This window comes from Clinocottus analis, unplaced genomic scaffold (assembly GCF_023055335.1).
Source record: "Clinocottus analis isolate CAN_PGR_092001 unplaced genomic scaffold, fCliAna1.0.p SCAF_25, whole genome shotgun sequence".
Classification (NCBI taxonomy): domain Eukaryota; kingdom Metazoa; phylum Chordata; class Actinopteri; order Perciformes; family Cottidae; genus Clinocottus; species Clinocottus analis.
In genome coordinates this window covers 1,547,108-1,561,656 of record NW_027175987.1, presented here as the reverse complement: position 1 = coordinate 1,561,656, position 14,549 = coordinate 1,547,108, and the positions used below count along the sequence as shown (strand labels likewise).

Below are 14,549 nucleotides of genomic sequence, written 5' to 3'. Positions count from 1 at the left end.
GCTATGCTGGGGATATTTCTGTCAGCCTCTATTTATTTATTGATGGCGATGCTGGTGAGAGTTCGCCTGCCTACATGCGTGCTTCTGTTCAGAGAGTCTTTGCCTCCTCTTCTCCTCCTCCTCCTCCTCCTCTTCTTCATCTCCTTCACTCCTCAAAAACAAATGTTTGTCAACCTCCGTCCTAATGGCAGCCGACCCGGGAAGTGTTGGCTCTTTTGACCTCTGGAATAGCTGAGCGGGAACGAGCCGTGCTCGCCGTCTCGTGCGGAGGATGAAAGGCGGGTGTCACTGAAATGGAAGTCTAAATCATCCCCGAACAGAACACCTCCCCGACGCCGCCGTCTCCGACAACAAGCTACGGCAAGCTGTGAGCCACGCTGCCTGGCAACCAAAAATGTTCCTGGAAGGAAGAATGCAAATAGAGCAGATCAGTGTCCCATCTCATTGTGAGTCGAGGCCCTGCTGAACTCTGGGAGCTTGTCGACTGGCGGTCCACAGGTCAGCAGGTCCCTCCGAGGCCATTTATCTCCCAGTGGGTCTTCCGGGGACGGAGAGGACGCAGAACTGGCGGCGGTGGGATGGCAGGGTGGGAGGAGGCAACGGCAGGTATGACCGTAAGGTTGCCGTCTCATGAACGGCTCCCTCAATCTGTCAGCCTCCCGGTCGAGCATCCATCACTGGCGGCATGGTGTCGTCGACTACCCGAATGCCATGTCAGCGAACTTGGCAGCGTCTAAACGTCAAAGTCTACCGCAAATAGTGCCTTCCGTAATATTGAGTCGGGTTCGGGTAAAGCTAAGGCCGTTTGAAGCGCGGGGGTTAAAGGTACAGTGTGTTGGATTTAATGGCTTCTATAGCGTTGGGGTTGCAGATTGGAGCCAACTGAACGCCCCTCCGCTCACTTCTTCCTTTGCCACATCGCCGTAACGTGTGCAAAAAGTCCGGTGGCCTTCCGGTGATGTCGCTCTCGCTGGTCCGTTCCTGTAGATGCATGGAGGGCGGGGTAGGGGGGCAACATGATAAGAAAGATCGTTCTCGGCTAGCAAAACAAATCAATTCTGGGTTTCAGGTGATTATTTACTAATGCAAACATAGTTATGTTATGAATATTGTATATATTTCTGCTAATAGATTCCCTGAAATGCTACACAGGAGCCCTTTTATCAGTAGTCCATTTAAAGATACCCGCGGTGTTGGTTTTGTTATATAATTGAGCTTTTCCCCCTCATTAGACCCATAATATTGTACATAATTAGGCCTTATTATACGTTGATAATATTTCTCACAGTGCGCTGACATTTCACTTTAACATATAATGTCATTTTGCGCCGGCTTACTAAATGGTAAACTGCCGTGGTGCATGTTTTAACTATTCGGCAGAATAACATTTTGGCATTTAACATTTCTGCAAAGCACGATTACGGTGAATCGCGACGTTTCTGAACCAAAAATACATTTTCACATTACCATTTCTTTAATTTATTGAAGACACAATCACATATCTGGCTCACGCAGAAACCCAAGCTGACGTAGAAAGAGATTTCCTCCCAGCGTAGACATTATTCCAAGGCAGTCAGCCATTTTCTTCACACCGGATAAAAGGGAAAGTAGCCTTAATGAGATATTTTTGACACATTACTAATTGTACTTACTGTTCATGTACAAGTTAACTTAGTGAGGGTATTAGATATCATATCACCTCATTTAACAGGGTTTCCCGCAGGGGTTTGCTATGGAGGCAGGCCACCTCGCCTGAGAACACACAGGAAAGAGACAACCTACTGGTCATATCACAAGAAATGACTTTTATGAAAGAAAACATGAACCTTCAGGTGAAAATAAAGCGCCGTTTCAAACAAATTGTTGCTTCTAAATTAGATTCAGAGTCGAGTACCAGGTTAGACCCAGGAGCCGGGAGGTGTACCACCTCTCTTAAACTATTTCCTTGGGGGGGAACCCTTGAGACTCGAAGGCTGACGTAAATGTCCTCCCACCCGGCGGCTCGTATTTATGGTTTGTGTGACGTGACTCATAAGCTCACACTCGAAACACGAGTACTGCCTGAACAGAAAGTGCTCACAGGTGAACTAAAGTAACAGTCAGCTCTTTTTTTCTTCTTGCTCCCCGCGTCTAACTGTAAGCAGCACCCCCCCCTCCTCCTCTTCCTCCATCCCATTTTCTCCTTATCAATTCCCTACGACAGTGCCAGCGCTCCCTTTCTCTTACACCTCCTCCTTTTTTGGCCACTCTCTCTTTGCGTTATTCACTTCTCTTTTTCCCTTCCTCTTCTCTTACTCAACATCTTTCTCTCCTTCTTTCCGCCTTTCACCTACAATTTTTCCCCCTTTCCTCGACGTGCCCCAGGGCCCTCGGAGTTTCGGCAAGTCCCACAGACCGTCCATTGTCTTGGGAATGCGGTTTGCTGTCTCCCCTCACCTCCTCCTCGCTCTCTTCCTCCTCCTCCTCCTCCTCCTCCTCCTCCTCCTCCTCCTCCTCTTCCTTCGAGTCTGGCACGAGACAGGCTAAGGTAGTGTTTGGCTCCTGGGTCCTCAAGGCCACTGGGTTTAAAGTCACGAACCCGACTAATCCCAGGACCGGCTCCAGGACAGACGATCAGCCTACGAACAACTTGGCTTTATTCCTGTTGGGCAGACAGAAGATATTCAACATGTCCGTTTGTCTGCAGTTACAAGCCTGTAAGTCCATTTCTTGCCCCGATGGATTTATCACTAAGTCAATAGAAATGTTTGGTGTAAAGTGATTATTTTTGGTACAAAGTCCCCTGAGAAAAGAGCATAAAGATGCTGAGACGTAAAACAAAATTAAAAAAGGTGTACACCTGCACGGTTCTCTTCTCTAAAGGTCGCTGGGTTAGCTGACGACTTGTCTGGGCTTTATGTGTGAGTAATAAACACAGTGCACGCATCAGTATGACGGCGTCGATGACGCACAATGAGACACGCAAGGATCCCCATAAAGCCTCACGTGGATCTCTACATTCGTCGAAACATTTCCATCTGACGGCGTCGGTTGCGCGGCGGAGGTGGTCCTCATGGCGGGGCCTCTGGGATACAAAATGGAAATTTGTAGCGTGTCTGTGTGTATGTGTGTGTGTGTGCGTGTGTGCACGAGTGTGTGTCTTACACCCAACCCCCCAATGTCTGGCGCTCAGGAGGACTGCTCCTATGGGAATGCCTCTTCCTGCCTGGTCCCACACACACACACACATAGACAGACGTATACTCTAAAATAGAAATGGGGTGAGTGGATCAGACTGGCATGAGTCGGTTTTAAATGTCTGGTCTCTTTCTGTCGGTTGCTAAACATAAGCGTCGCACACACGGGTTATAGGATTTGGCCTGAATGTCAAACGTGCGTGTATTGTTCCAGCAGAGCGGAATATAGTGAGGCTGCAACCAGATCATCACTTTTTTTGCCTCAATATTTCTCTTATTCTGTGCACACAGTGTTTACGGAGCTCATTTTCGCCCTCACGACATTATTCAGGGTAATATATGGTAATTGTTTAAATGTTTCTAAAGAGGTCTGGCGTCAGCTTTGAGGTCCACCATGTTGCTTCAGGCACTATGGAATGTGTACCGCCCGGCTGTAACTACCCGGCTGGCTGCGCACACTATACGGTGCCTCCACTTCCCTCTCTCCTTTTCATCTCGCACCTTCTCAGCTCCGCAGAAATAAAATCCAGTTGTGTGTGTGTGAGCACAACACGAGGAGAAAAAAAGAGCAAGAGAGCGAAAAAAGAAGAAGAAGAAGAAGAAAAAAAAAGGAGTGAGCAGGAGAATATGAAAGAATGCCAAAGAATAAGGGGGAGGTAGATATTGCTAACAAGGTTGCCAGAGACTCTTTTCATTTTTAATAGTCCCGTAGGAGGTCTGGCTGATAAAGTGTTATATTATATTATTAAATCTTGGCAAAGTTTGAGCTGCAACTGATTCCAACAGCAGCGAGTGTGAAAGCAATTCTGTAGGTTAGATAAACTGCAGCAAAAATTAATGGACAGGATACCATAGTGGGCATTGGAGCACTTAATAAGCAATGATGAGTGAGGGGGGCCTTTTCTTCTTCTTTGCGTGCATGCATTGGACCCAGCAGACGCACAAGCTTTCAAGGAATATATTCGTTCACGTGTAAAGTTGTCGAGACGGGAATCGAGCAAATGCTATGCGACCGTGCAGAATGGGACAAGTAATAACATCCAAAAGTCAGCCGCGGTGGAAACGCTTTCGCGGGATGTCGGAACGTGAACGTAGACGTCTGAACCTGCAGCAAATAAATGTTTGCGGATATGTAAATGCCTCTTGGTATTGCTCGCCAAATGTCATTGTGTGTAGTGCGGCACATATACGGTGTGTGCACACCTGCGTGTGCATGTCTGAGAGTGTGTGTTTGTGTGTGTGCATGCTCATTTACAGTACGTGTTGATGCTCCACCGCTGGATCCTTGAATGCTATTCTTTATCATCACTCTGAGATCTTCACTATATTCCTGGAGTCTTCATCATTTACATACCTTTTAAGGGTTTTGTTTTTTTTTCTCTCCTCGAATTTCATTCTACGGAGCTCAGCTGTGAACCTGTTGGGGTGGAGTACAAAAAGTGACAATGAAAGCGACGAGGGAGCTTGAGGTTTTGTGGCTGAGAGTCGTGAGCATCTCGCCCGGTTGGCAACATGCGATGTGTCTTTTGCTTGGTTACATTCTGGTCCACGGAGGCTGATCAGATGTTGATCTCTTCCTCCTTTGAAAATGGATGTTTTACACCGGGGGATGGAGGGGGGGGGGGATATGTATTGACATCTGTCCCGGGAGAAGAAACAATGAACTCGACACAGAAATTGCAACGCGCGCCCTCTCACGCTGACCAGCTTTGCGGCGGCGTCTGAAGTGTTGAAGCGGGCCCGCCGTCACCTGTGAAGTGGCCTTTCAGGGGATGATCTACCTGCGCCGTGACCTGCGGCGCTGAGCGCTGACCGGCGGGCCCCGCCGGACGCGCGCTCCCTCGCGCATAAGAGTTGTGGTCGCGTGACACCAGCCAGTTATTTCAAAAGGACAGGAGTGATGTGGGGCCTTGATAAAATCCTTTTCACCCAACTCCCTCTCGCCGGTCTCTTACAAATGCTTAAACACCTTTCATTCTTCTGCCAGTGTTCACATTAGGTTTTGTCTCCAAGCATTCTATTATTCCCTAATTAGCAGCATTAATAATCTTCAATTAGGCATATAGCTTTGAGTGCATGTGGAAGCCTCTTTCATTCAAAGTGTGTGTGCGTGTGTGTGTGTGTGTGTGTGTGTGTGTGTGTGTTTGTGTGGACGAGCGTCAGTGTGACACCCTGTCCTCTGGTCCTCTGGTGGCTTTCCACCCAACACCAACTGCCTAATGAGGGAGTGAAAGGCCACGGGCGGAGGAGGCGGGGGCTGCATATCAGTGTGTATACGTGCACTTGTGTTTGTGCGTGAGTGTGTGTGTGTGTGTGTGTGTGTGTGTAATTAAAGAGCAGTGCCAGCAGGGGGGACCTGTGTTAGAAAGGGTCACCAGAGCGAGCAGCAGGCCATCGCCAACCTTTGGTCATTAACTACCGACACCGCCAATAAAGGCTTCGAGGTGTGTGTGTGTGTGCACGTGTGTGTGTGTGTGTGTGTGTCAGAGGGCCAGCTACTAAATTACTTTACATCAATAAGTGTTTCACTCAGTTTATGCATGTTTGCGTCACTTTCGTTTAGTTCATACTTCAGCTCCAAGTGAGTTGAACCCGTCGTGTCGATCCCGCTCAGCGTTAACAGTCCTGTTGTTGAGCCGGCGCTGCAACCGACAATTATTGTTTTATGATCGATTCATATTTGGATTATTTCTAATTCCGCTTTTAGTCTGTAAACGTCCAGGAAACGGTGAATAATATCCCAAAGCAACGTTCTAAAAAATTGCTTGTTTCGCACCGACGACTCAGATAAAAAAAGGAAAAGGTCTTAAAAGGTGTATTTATTATCAATAAAGTTGCAGATTATCAGCACTAACACTGTGATATGTCAAAGAGGCATATGAATAACTTTGTGAAAATGTACCAGATAGGTTAAAGTAGAATTTAGGTTCAAGACAACTTGCAATCTTATTTTATAAAGTTATATCCATCGTTTATATTAATTATGGTGATGATAGTTGTTGTCAGTTAGTAGAGCTGGGAAAAATATCAATACTATATCTTGACATGAGACAGACTAGATATTATCTTTAATGGATATCGTAACATGGCATAGATGATGTCTACTCCTTGTTTTAAAGGCTGCATTACAGTAAAGTTTAATTTTATTAACTTACCAGATTGTTCGAGCTGTTCTATTATTTCCCTTTACTTAGTCATCAAACTGATGATTATTAATATGAAAATATCATTGTGTCAAAATCTTGTGAGAGCACCTGTGGTCATTGTTGCATTGTCAATATTGACATATTTGGTCAAAAATATTGTTATTTTCTCCATATCGACCAGCCTCCTGGAAACATGGAAGTTGTGTCGCCACAAAGACCAGCGAGGCGGAAATAATTGGTCACATGATCAGAGAGGTTGTCTCTGATCTGTTGAAAGTTGGTCGGAAAACGACCATGGATGTTTGTAAAACACACTTTTGCCGTTGACTTTTTTTTTAAAAATACGGTCGGTGAGTCGGGCGGTTTGTTTAAAACCGGTGTGTCTGCTCGTTTCTTCCTCCATCGCATTCACAGATCTCAGCAACGAACTCTGTTTGCGCAAATGTCACAGAAATGATGACAAAAACTATTACAGTTATAATAGCGAAATCTGTTCAATCGCTCTGAAACTATTTTTGTATTCTATTTCATATCCAGTTTTCCTCATTGTTATTTACTTTGCGTTGTTTCGTCTGTCATGTGGAATGGATCCCTCCCTTCACTCTGTCAGCTGCCATCCAGCCCACAGAGAGTCACCACATCAATATCATGTTTACAGGAGGCAGAAGTGTCTGCGTGTCTCTGGCTCTTTTTTTTTTCATCTCAGATTCTTTTTTTTTTTGCAGGTGTGTGTGTGTGTGTGTGTGTTGTCTTTCCTGTCAGGCATAGTGTGTGTGAGTTGCCATAGGTTGATTGGTTAGCCTGAGAGGCAGCAGCGGGAGTTAAGGCAGGTGCTCCAGGGCAGCGGGGGGAAAGCCAGGCGCCGTCCCCCCGGCCACGGCGCCTTCCCTCTGGGCCTCCAGCTCCGAGCGCTGCCCGGGTAGCTGGGAGGCAGCTCCAGGCTCCCGGGGCCCTAATGCTGGGACGAGAGGCGGCGCGAGGAGGAGGGTTATGTGTGTGTGTGTGTGTGTGTGGGTGGGTATGTTTGTTTGTGTTTGTGTGTGTTCTGTTGGGGGATCCCAAGCAGATTTGTTTACCGGTAATTAATTCACCTGATTGACATAACAGCTGCCGCAGCTATGGGTAGGCAATGGCATAATGTGTGTGTGCGCGCGCGTGTGTGTGTAATATATCCAGTATGCTCCCATGCATAGTTGCTGTGTGTGTGAGCACATTCGGCTGCATACCTGTTGTGTGTATGTGTGTGTGTGTGTGTGTGTGTGTGTGCAAGGCTCCTGCCGTGGACGGCATTTCCAGGTGGCAGAGTCAGGCGTCGGATTCCCGGCACAGCAGCCCGGCAGCTCTCCGTCTTCCATCGATTAGACCCCCGTCTGTCGGCCCGGCCGCCCTGCTTACACACTCCTGCCTCTTCGCTAATCTTTATAGAGTTGACTTCAGTGACAGAGTTATTGGAGCTCTCCATGCTGAGGGTAGAAGAGGAGAAGGCGGGCTGTGACAGAAGGACAAATGACGAATGGGGGGGGGGGGGGGTGTTTGGAGACGATGGTGACGGCGGTGACAGTTGGGAGCGATGTGGAGAGAGAGAGGGAGTTCCTGGTTTGGTTCGGAGGAGATGCTCCAGATGAAACCAGACGTTTTTGTCCGCAAATCAGTCTGCGAGTCCCACAAACTACCAGTGTGGACACACAATGGAGGGTGCGTTCATGCGCGAGCGCATCCGAACGTGCACTCCCCTGTCTGTGCCTGCGCAGGCGGCAGTTTTAAATGCGGCCCCCTTCCTCCATTATGTGAACAGCTTGAACCCGTCTTTTTCAGTTGCATTCACTTTTTTTTGTGCGTGCGTGTGTGTGTGTGTGTGAAGCTGAGGAGCAGACAGACACAATCTGAGTGAAAGAGAGAGAATGTAGCAGGTATAAACAGAAGAAATGAGAGAGACACAGAGAGCCCTTGTGTGAATAATGTAAACTGGTCAAAGTGTGTGTGTGGGTGTGTGCGCCTTAGGGTGACAGTATGCACATTTTTATACATGTGTTCACACATCGCAGCGTTTCTCTGTGTGTTTGAGATGTATAACGTGTGTAGTGGTGGTCGCAGTCCAGGAAGGTCAGACTGACACACTTCTGAAAGAAGCCCGGGCTTGTGCGCACACACATATTCACCGACGCACACACACCGCACGCACTAACAGGTCGGTATCAGTGTTGTTGTGGCCAGCAGGTAGCGGTGTGTTGGCCTGCTTGTCTGGACCCAGATAACAGCAGATCCATTACCCCCTGGAAGCCGAGGTCTGATCACCGGACAGATAGAGCCGCTCACTCACTGTCTGTTGGCCGGCTAGCCGGCCAGCTAGCCAGCTAGCCCCCGCCAGGGAGCTAAAGCAGATCACAACCAGGAGCGAAAGGGGAGCAGACCCCTTCTGTGGAGAGGAGATGATCAAATACATGCCCGATGATAACTACAGATGGAGTTTTTTACGCCTTTTTTCGTCATTTACTCGGAAGGAAACAAAGTCGTAGATGCTTTTCAAATGTCTCCGCCAACAGTTTAGGGGTTAAAGCAATGCAGGGCTCATGGGGCCTCGATACACAAAGCAAACCCAACGTTTCTGGACGGCCTGCTTTGTCAAAAGCTAACTCATCTCTGTCGTGGTTTTAGTTTCGTCAAAAAGACAAAACTATAAAAACCCTGAATTCATTCTTGGAAACCATTCAATTAAATGAGTAGTTGTTGTTTTTTTTGTCATATACAGGTCTGCACTGATTGTTGGGTAATATGTAGGTTGGTCATTTGATGAGATGTTACGATGTTCGGTGGGCAGTTTATGCTGAAAAATGTGCCAAGATCACATCTGCAGAGAGAGCAGTCAAGGCTTTTCAAACATCAAAGCTGCAGGAAGTAAAGCACAGGAAAGAAAAGAACATGAGAGAAAAGAACATGAGAGAAAAGAACAGGCGGACGAGGTGGCAAAGGTCCTTAAATTAGATTTCCTTGGCTTTTTTTTAATTTTTTTTTAACAAACTTCATAATTAATAACTGGAGTCTTAACTCATATTTAACATGAAACAGTGTAAACTAGACACACAAGACTTTCCACACTGTCAAAAGCGGGCCTTGTCATTTCATTTTTTTGTATTTATTACACGCAAAAGCACATCGTTGAGAGCCTTAAACGAGCTGTTTGTCAGGCAGCGTGGCCTGAAATTAATGCGCGTGTCACGTAATAAACTATTCTTTGTCCTAATCGTAGGTGTGGCTGATGATGACCTTGATTATAAATTATCTTCACATTCTGCGTCTGCGCAGGCTCCTCGCAGCTAAACCGCAGTTCACTGTGTAACGCTTCATGTCGACTGTTTTCCTCTCCCTCTGAACAGTTTGGCTGGGATTCCTGCTGTGTGTTTAGTTCCACTAGCTGTTAGCCAAACACGCCGTCGGACTCCCACCGGCTGGCTAACGGCTAACTAGCTCTCCTCCTACCCACAGACACTGCTTGGCTTGTTTTCTCATCGCTGAGTTAGGCTATAAACATGCGATTGTCGTACCCATAGTGTTAAAAAAAATAATCGAGAAGGGAGTTGTTAGGAATCGGTTGTAGATTATTTAGAGCCTCACAACAGAAAATTAGAGCTTTAGATTTGGAAAACCTGGTCCCCGAAACTCTTTTTCCAATATGAAGGAGGGGGTACGGGGGGGGGGGGGGGCGGGTAACATCTTCAAGACTGAAGATGAACAAGAAGGATCATTAGTTAAAATGAGACGCTGAACGAAGCTTGTATGAAAATTGATTTGAAATGAGTGAAGATAATGTCGTGAACAGGCAGCTCGGATTTTAGTAGATGGTTTTTATGGCGGCGAGAGAGAGAGAGAACGAGAGAGAGAGAGAGAGAGAGAGAGAGAGAGAGAGAGAGAGAGAGAGAGAGAGAGAGAGAGAGAGAGAGAAGTGTGAATGTGTGAGGAGTTAACGCTGTGCAGGTATATTGTGTATCACGTTGGTTTGTGTGCAAATAGAGAGAGAGAGAGAGAGAGAGAGAGAGAGAGAGAGAGAGAGAGAGAGAGAGAGAGAGAGAGAGAGAGAGAGGAAGAAGAAGAAGAAGAAGAAGAAGAAGAAGAAGAAGAAGAAGAAGAAGAAGAAGAAGAAGAAGAAGAAGAAGAAGAAGAGGGAGATACAGGGTTGCTATCAAAAGCCACAGGCTGCTTTAAACTCCATCTCTGTTTCTTTTTCTCTGTCTTTCTTTTCTCCTCTCTCTCTCTCTCTCTCTCTCTCTCTCTCTCTCTCTCTCTCTCTCTCTCTCTCTCTCTCTCTCTCTCTCTCCCTCTCCCTCTCTCTCTCCCTCCGCTCCCTGGCCATGCTGATGATTGACGGCCTGAGGGTTTTAATGGGCACTGGAGAGCAGGAGCTGAGGTCGGGGTTGTCATGGCAACTAGGAGAAGGGGGCCTTTTGCTGCCGCTTCACCTGAGTACTGTGGAGCCTCGCTGGCTGGTTGAGGCAGCCACACACACACACACACACACACACACACATACGCATGCACGCACGCACGCACACACACACTCGCCACACACCAACTCACGCGCCAGAGCAACACTTCCATTCACTCTTCCTCCTCCCTGAGATGCTCTGCTGTTCATCCAGCCATCGCCGGCCTTCTTCTCTCTTCCTTTTTTCCTCGTTTGCATCTTTCCTTTCTCTTTCCCTGCTGATCCCGGAGCAGATAACGCTCTCCCCGATACGTCGCACCTGGTTAACTGCACTTGCGTGTGTGTGTGTGTGTGTGTGTGTGTGTTTGCGTGTGTGCGGTGTACAGCATCCAGCCTATTGTTTTTGCTGTCCCATTGTTCGGCAACTGCTCACAATCGCGCTCTTCGTAGGGCCCATTTCAGGTCCGAAAGTGTTTTAGGCCGCATATTATTTCTGCTACGTCTGCGTAAGAAAATCTGTAGGTCTTTGAGTCCAAAAAATGTGGGCATTATCTGGCCGAGACAGACGAGCGGAGACCCGCCGGTGACTCGCTTCAATATAGTTTCTTCCCATTTGCGAGGGACCCAGGGACAGCCGGACCCCAAGCAAAGACACGGCAGGATAATTAGTCTTGATCCGAAAATTCGCTCGACCCCAAAGACCCAAATAAAAAGCAGGACACCACCTTCCAATCGGCAGCCATTGCAGAAGGAGACCGATGCGTTTGATTCTTCCTCCTGCAGCTCGCTGTTCACGCTGTTCTTCTCCACTCCAACTCAACACATTTGTGTCTTGCGGTGATTCTAATTGTGATCAGTTTGATGATGGCTGTATCGCAACAATACATCGGGATCTGACCCCGTTAGACTTTAATTTGGTAGGAGCCCGACTCTGGTCCCGGGTCCGGTCTCAGTCAGCAGGAACGAAGGGTCAAAATGTCTTTTTTGGAAGACTCTTGTAAGATATTTATTCCACACTTTTTCCCTAATTGGATGGATTCACCACGTCAGTTGGGTTGCCCCTCAAGTGTCTTTTCAAAATAAACTTCCGTGTTCACAGGAAACGTAAAGTTTCCGCTCGTTGAACGCATTCAGTGCTTTTAAAATATATTTCCAACGTTGGTTCGCTTCGTATTTTGGGTTAACTTACTCAACCAAACCATTTGGTTCGATTCAGGAAAAGATCATAGTTGAGGTTACAACCACGTAAGTTAAGTACGGAAGTTCCCCCGAAAAACTACAATAAAAGACCTCAACATTTATCGTCTTTCCCACGGGACTCAAACAGCGTTCTCCTTCATGAAAGTCCTGTGTTCGTCAGTGGCTCCGACCATCGGACAACGATGGTAATGGCTTTACATTGGAGTTGGTACAGATGCTAAAGGGTGCCTCAGCGCATCGCTATCAGACAGCAAGAGGTACTGACCAAGCGTCGGTATTTGGCAAGTTGGGAGTGAGAACTTTACATCTGAAATGTAGAATTATCATGAATAACTTTGTGTCGCTGGAGGCATCGCTAGCTCGATAGCCGTACGCTGCTTTGCTTTTCGGTTTGGTAGATAGACTCTTGACTTGCACGTCTACTGTTGAGGCTAGGAGGAAGTGGTACGGGTCACACACACACACACACACACACACAAACACACACACACACAAACACACACACAAGGACCTCAGAGGACGATAGAAGCATCTTCAGCAGACTGTTCTTCAGTGTCCGACCTCTCATCACCCTATGAAATCTCTCTCTTCTCTCCCTCTCTTTCTCTCTCTCTCACTCACTCTCTCTCTCTCGCTCTCTCTCTCTCTCTCTTTCTCTCTCCATCTCCATCTCTACTGTTTTTCTGTTCTTACTGTTCAAATGCCTCCCTCTGTGTCTCTCTGCTGGTATCTGACTCCTGTGGATATCTTCAGGTCCACACTCTGGAAGTCTCTTATGATTTCTTCAAGTCCCACAGATCCACACCCTCTTAGCAGAGTGTGTGTGTGTGTGTGTGTGTGTGTGTGTGTGTGTGTGTGTGTGTGTGTGTGTCTGTGTGTGTCTGTGTGTGTGTGTGTGTGTGTCCGGCTTCATGGCCCGGGGCCTGTTAGTTAGTGTCTGGGCCGTGCAGGTCAGCCGAGGGATGGAGGGATTGTTTGCTCTGGATGTGAGTGAAGCTCTCGTTACAGTGGGGGGAGGGGCAGAAGGAGAGCAGTGTGTGTGCGTGTGTGTGTGTGTGTGTGTGTGTGTGTGTGTGTGTGTGTGTGTGTGTGTGTGTGTGTGTGTACATTTTGTGGAGGGTCTATGATCGTTCAGTAGCTAACAGATTTTGTGAAAATGTCCAAAAGCGATATTACTCCCAAAGCCTCTGCGGTTCCTTTGCGACACGTCAAGTCCTCCGTCTGGACGTAGGAGTCACATGAGCAGTCTTCTGAGCCGCCACCTCCCTCCATGGTTAACATATGGTTACATTTAGGTAACGAAAACTACTTGGATAAGGGTTGGGAAAGACTGCGGTCGTGGGTCTGACTGTTGAAAGAGGCGGGATGAAAACCGCAGTCCGTGGTGTCAAAGTCGAACGTTTTGACCTTTTTAAAGGAGTGCAACATCGTCAAGCTACTGCTACGTATTTATTCCTAGTATAAGACACTCGAGGGGAATGTAAATATGAGGAATGTTAAATGTTTGAACATACTGTTGTCTTTCCTTTGTGTGTCCGTTGGAAGAAGAGCTGTTTGTAGCTTAATATTCCTCCCCAGCGTTGGATCGTCCCGTAACACACGCGCATTGGCTCCACATTCTGATTGAATATGTATTTTTTGGGTTACTTTTCTCCCCCCCCCCCCCTCACCCCCTTTTCTGTTTCCTCCTCACATCGCGCCGGCCATGTGTGAATGTCGAGCTCTGACAAAGCAGTCATGACCAAACGCCGCCTGTCAGCCTCACCGCCTCGCCGCCTCAGAAGGAAAGCAGAGCAGCGAGCGTCGCATCTGTCTTCTCCCCGATGTTGAAAATCATTATAATTGAAAGAAGAAAAAAAAAAAAAATGAAGGAAATATTGCCAGAAATGTTATTTGGAGGCCATATTATAAATTGGGGTTGCATGCAGGAAGAAAGGCTGCTCTGTGTAAATCAAGATTATGGTTCTGATTTACATTTTTTTTCATCAAGTTGTTCATCAATATGAAGTGGGACCAAAACACCGACAGGAATTTAACAAAGTGCGGGAGTTGGGCTGAGTGATGACCCGCAATAGTTTGTACCCAATCAAATGAGCCTGTAACACTAAGTATGAAACCATTTGTCAGTTTTATTCTTGTAACTTATTCTTTAATCAAATACTTCCTGGACTTAACATATGAAGAAATAGTTTTTGCTCTCTTTTTTTTTAAATCAAAAAGAGTTATAGTAGAACATATATCATCCTCAAATGACTCAGGGACTTGCTTGTATTGAAGAACGTGAGCTCCTGTTTTCTCCTCTTTGGAGATGCCACTGTAAGGCTTTTATTTTGAAGTCGTAAAAATGCGACATTCAGGAGTTTCGTTGTTCCGAGTTTGTGTACAATTAGCAGACATTTTGCCAAGTTTTTGTTGGCCAGCAGATCCAAGTGGAACATTGACGAGTGGAGAAGAACAAAAAAGAAATACAGCAAAGAAGAGCGAACCTGAAAAACAGCTCGCGTCCTTTTGTGTTGGACAAAGAAACAAACAGAAGTCTTAACGCCGCTCTCACGTCTTCGGGTTCACTGTCTGTTGCAGTCATGATGCGCGTGACTCCACTGGAAG

At 47.0% G+C, this 14,549-nt stretch overlaps 1 protein-coding gene across 2 annotated transcripts in view; it reads left to right on the top strand.

The window, feature by feature from the left end:
• Positions 1-14,549, top strand: part of ssbp4 (single stranded DNA binding protein 4) — an 88,526-nt gene that overhangs the window by 48,272 nt on the left and 25,705 nt on the right. The gene's annotated exons all lie outside the window — the stretch shown is intronic.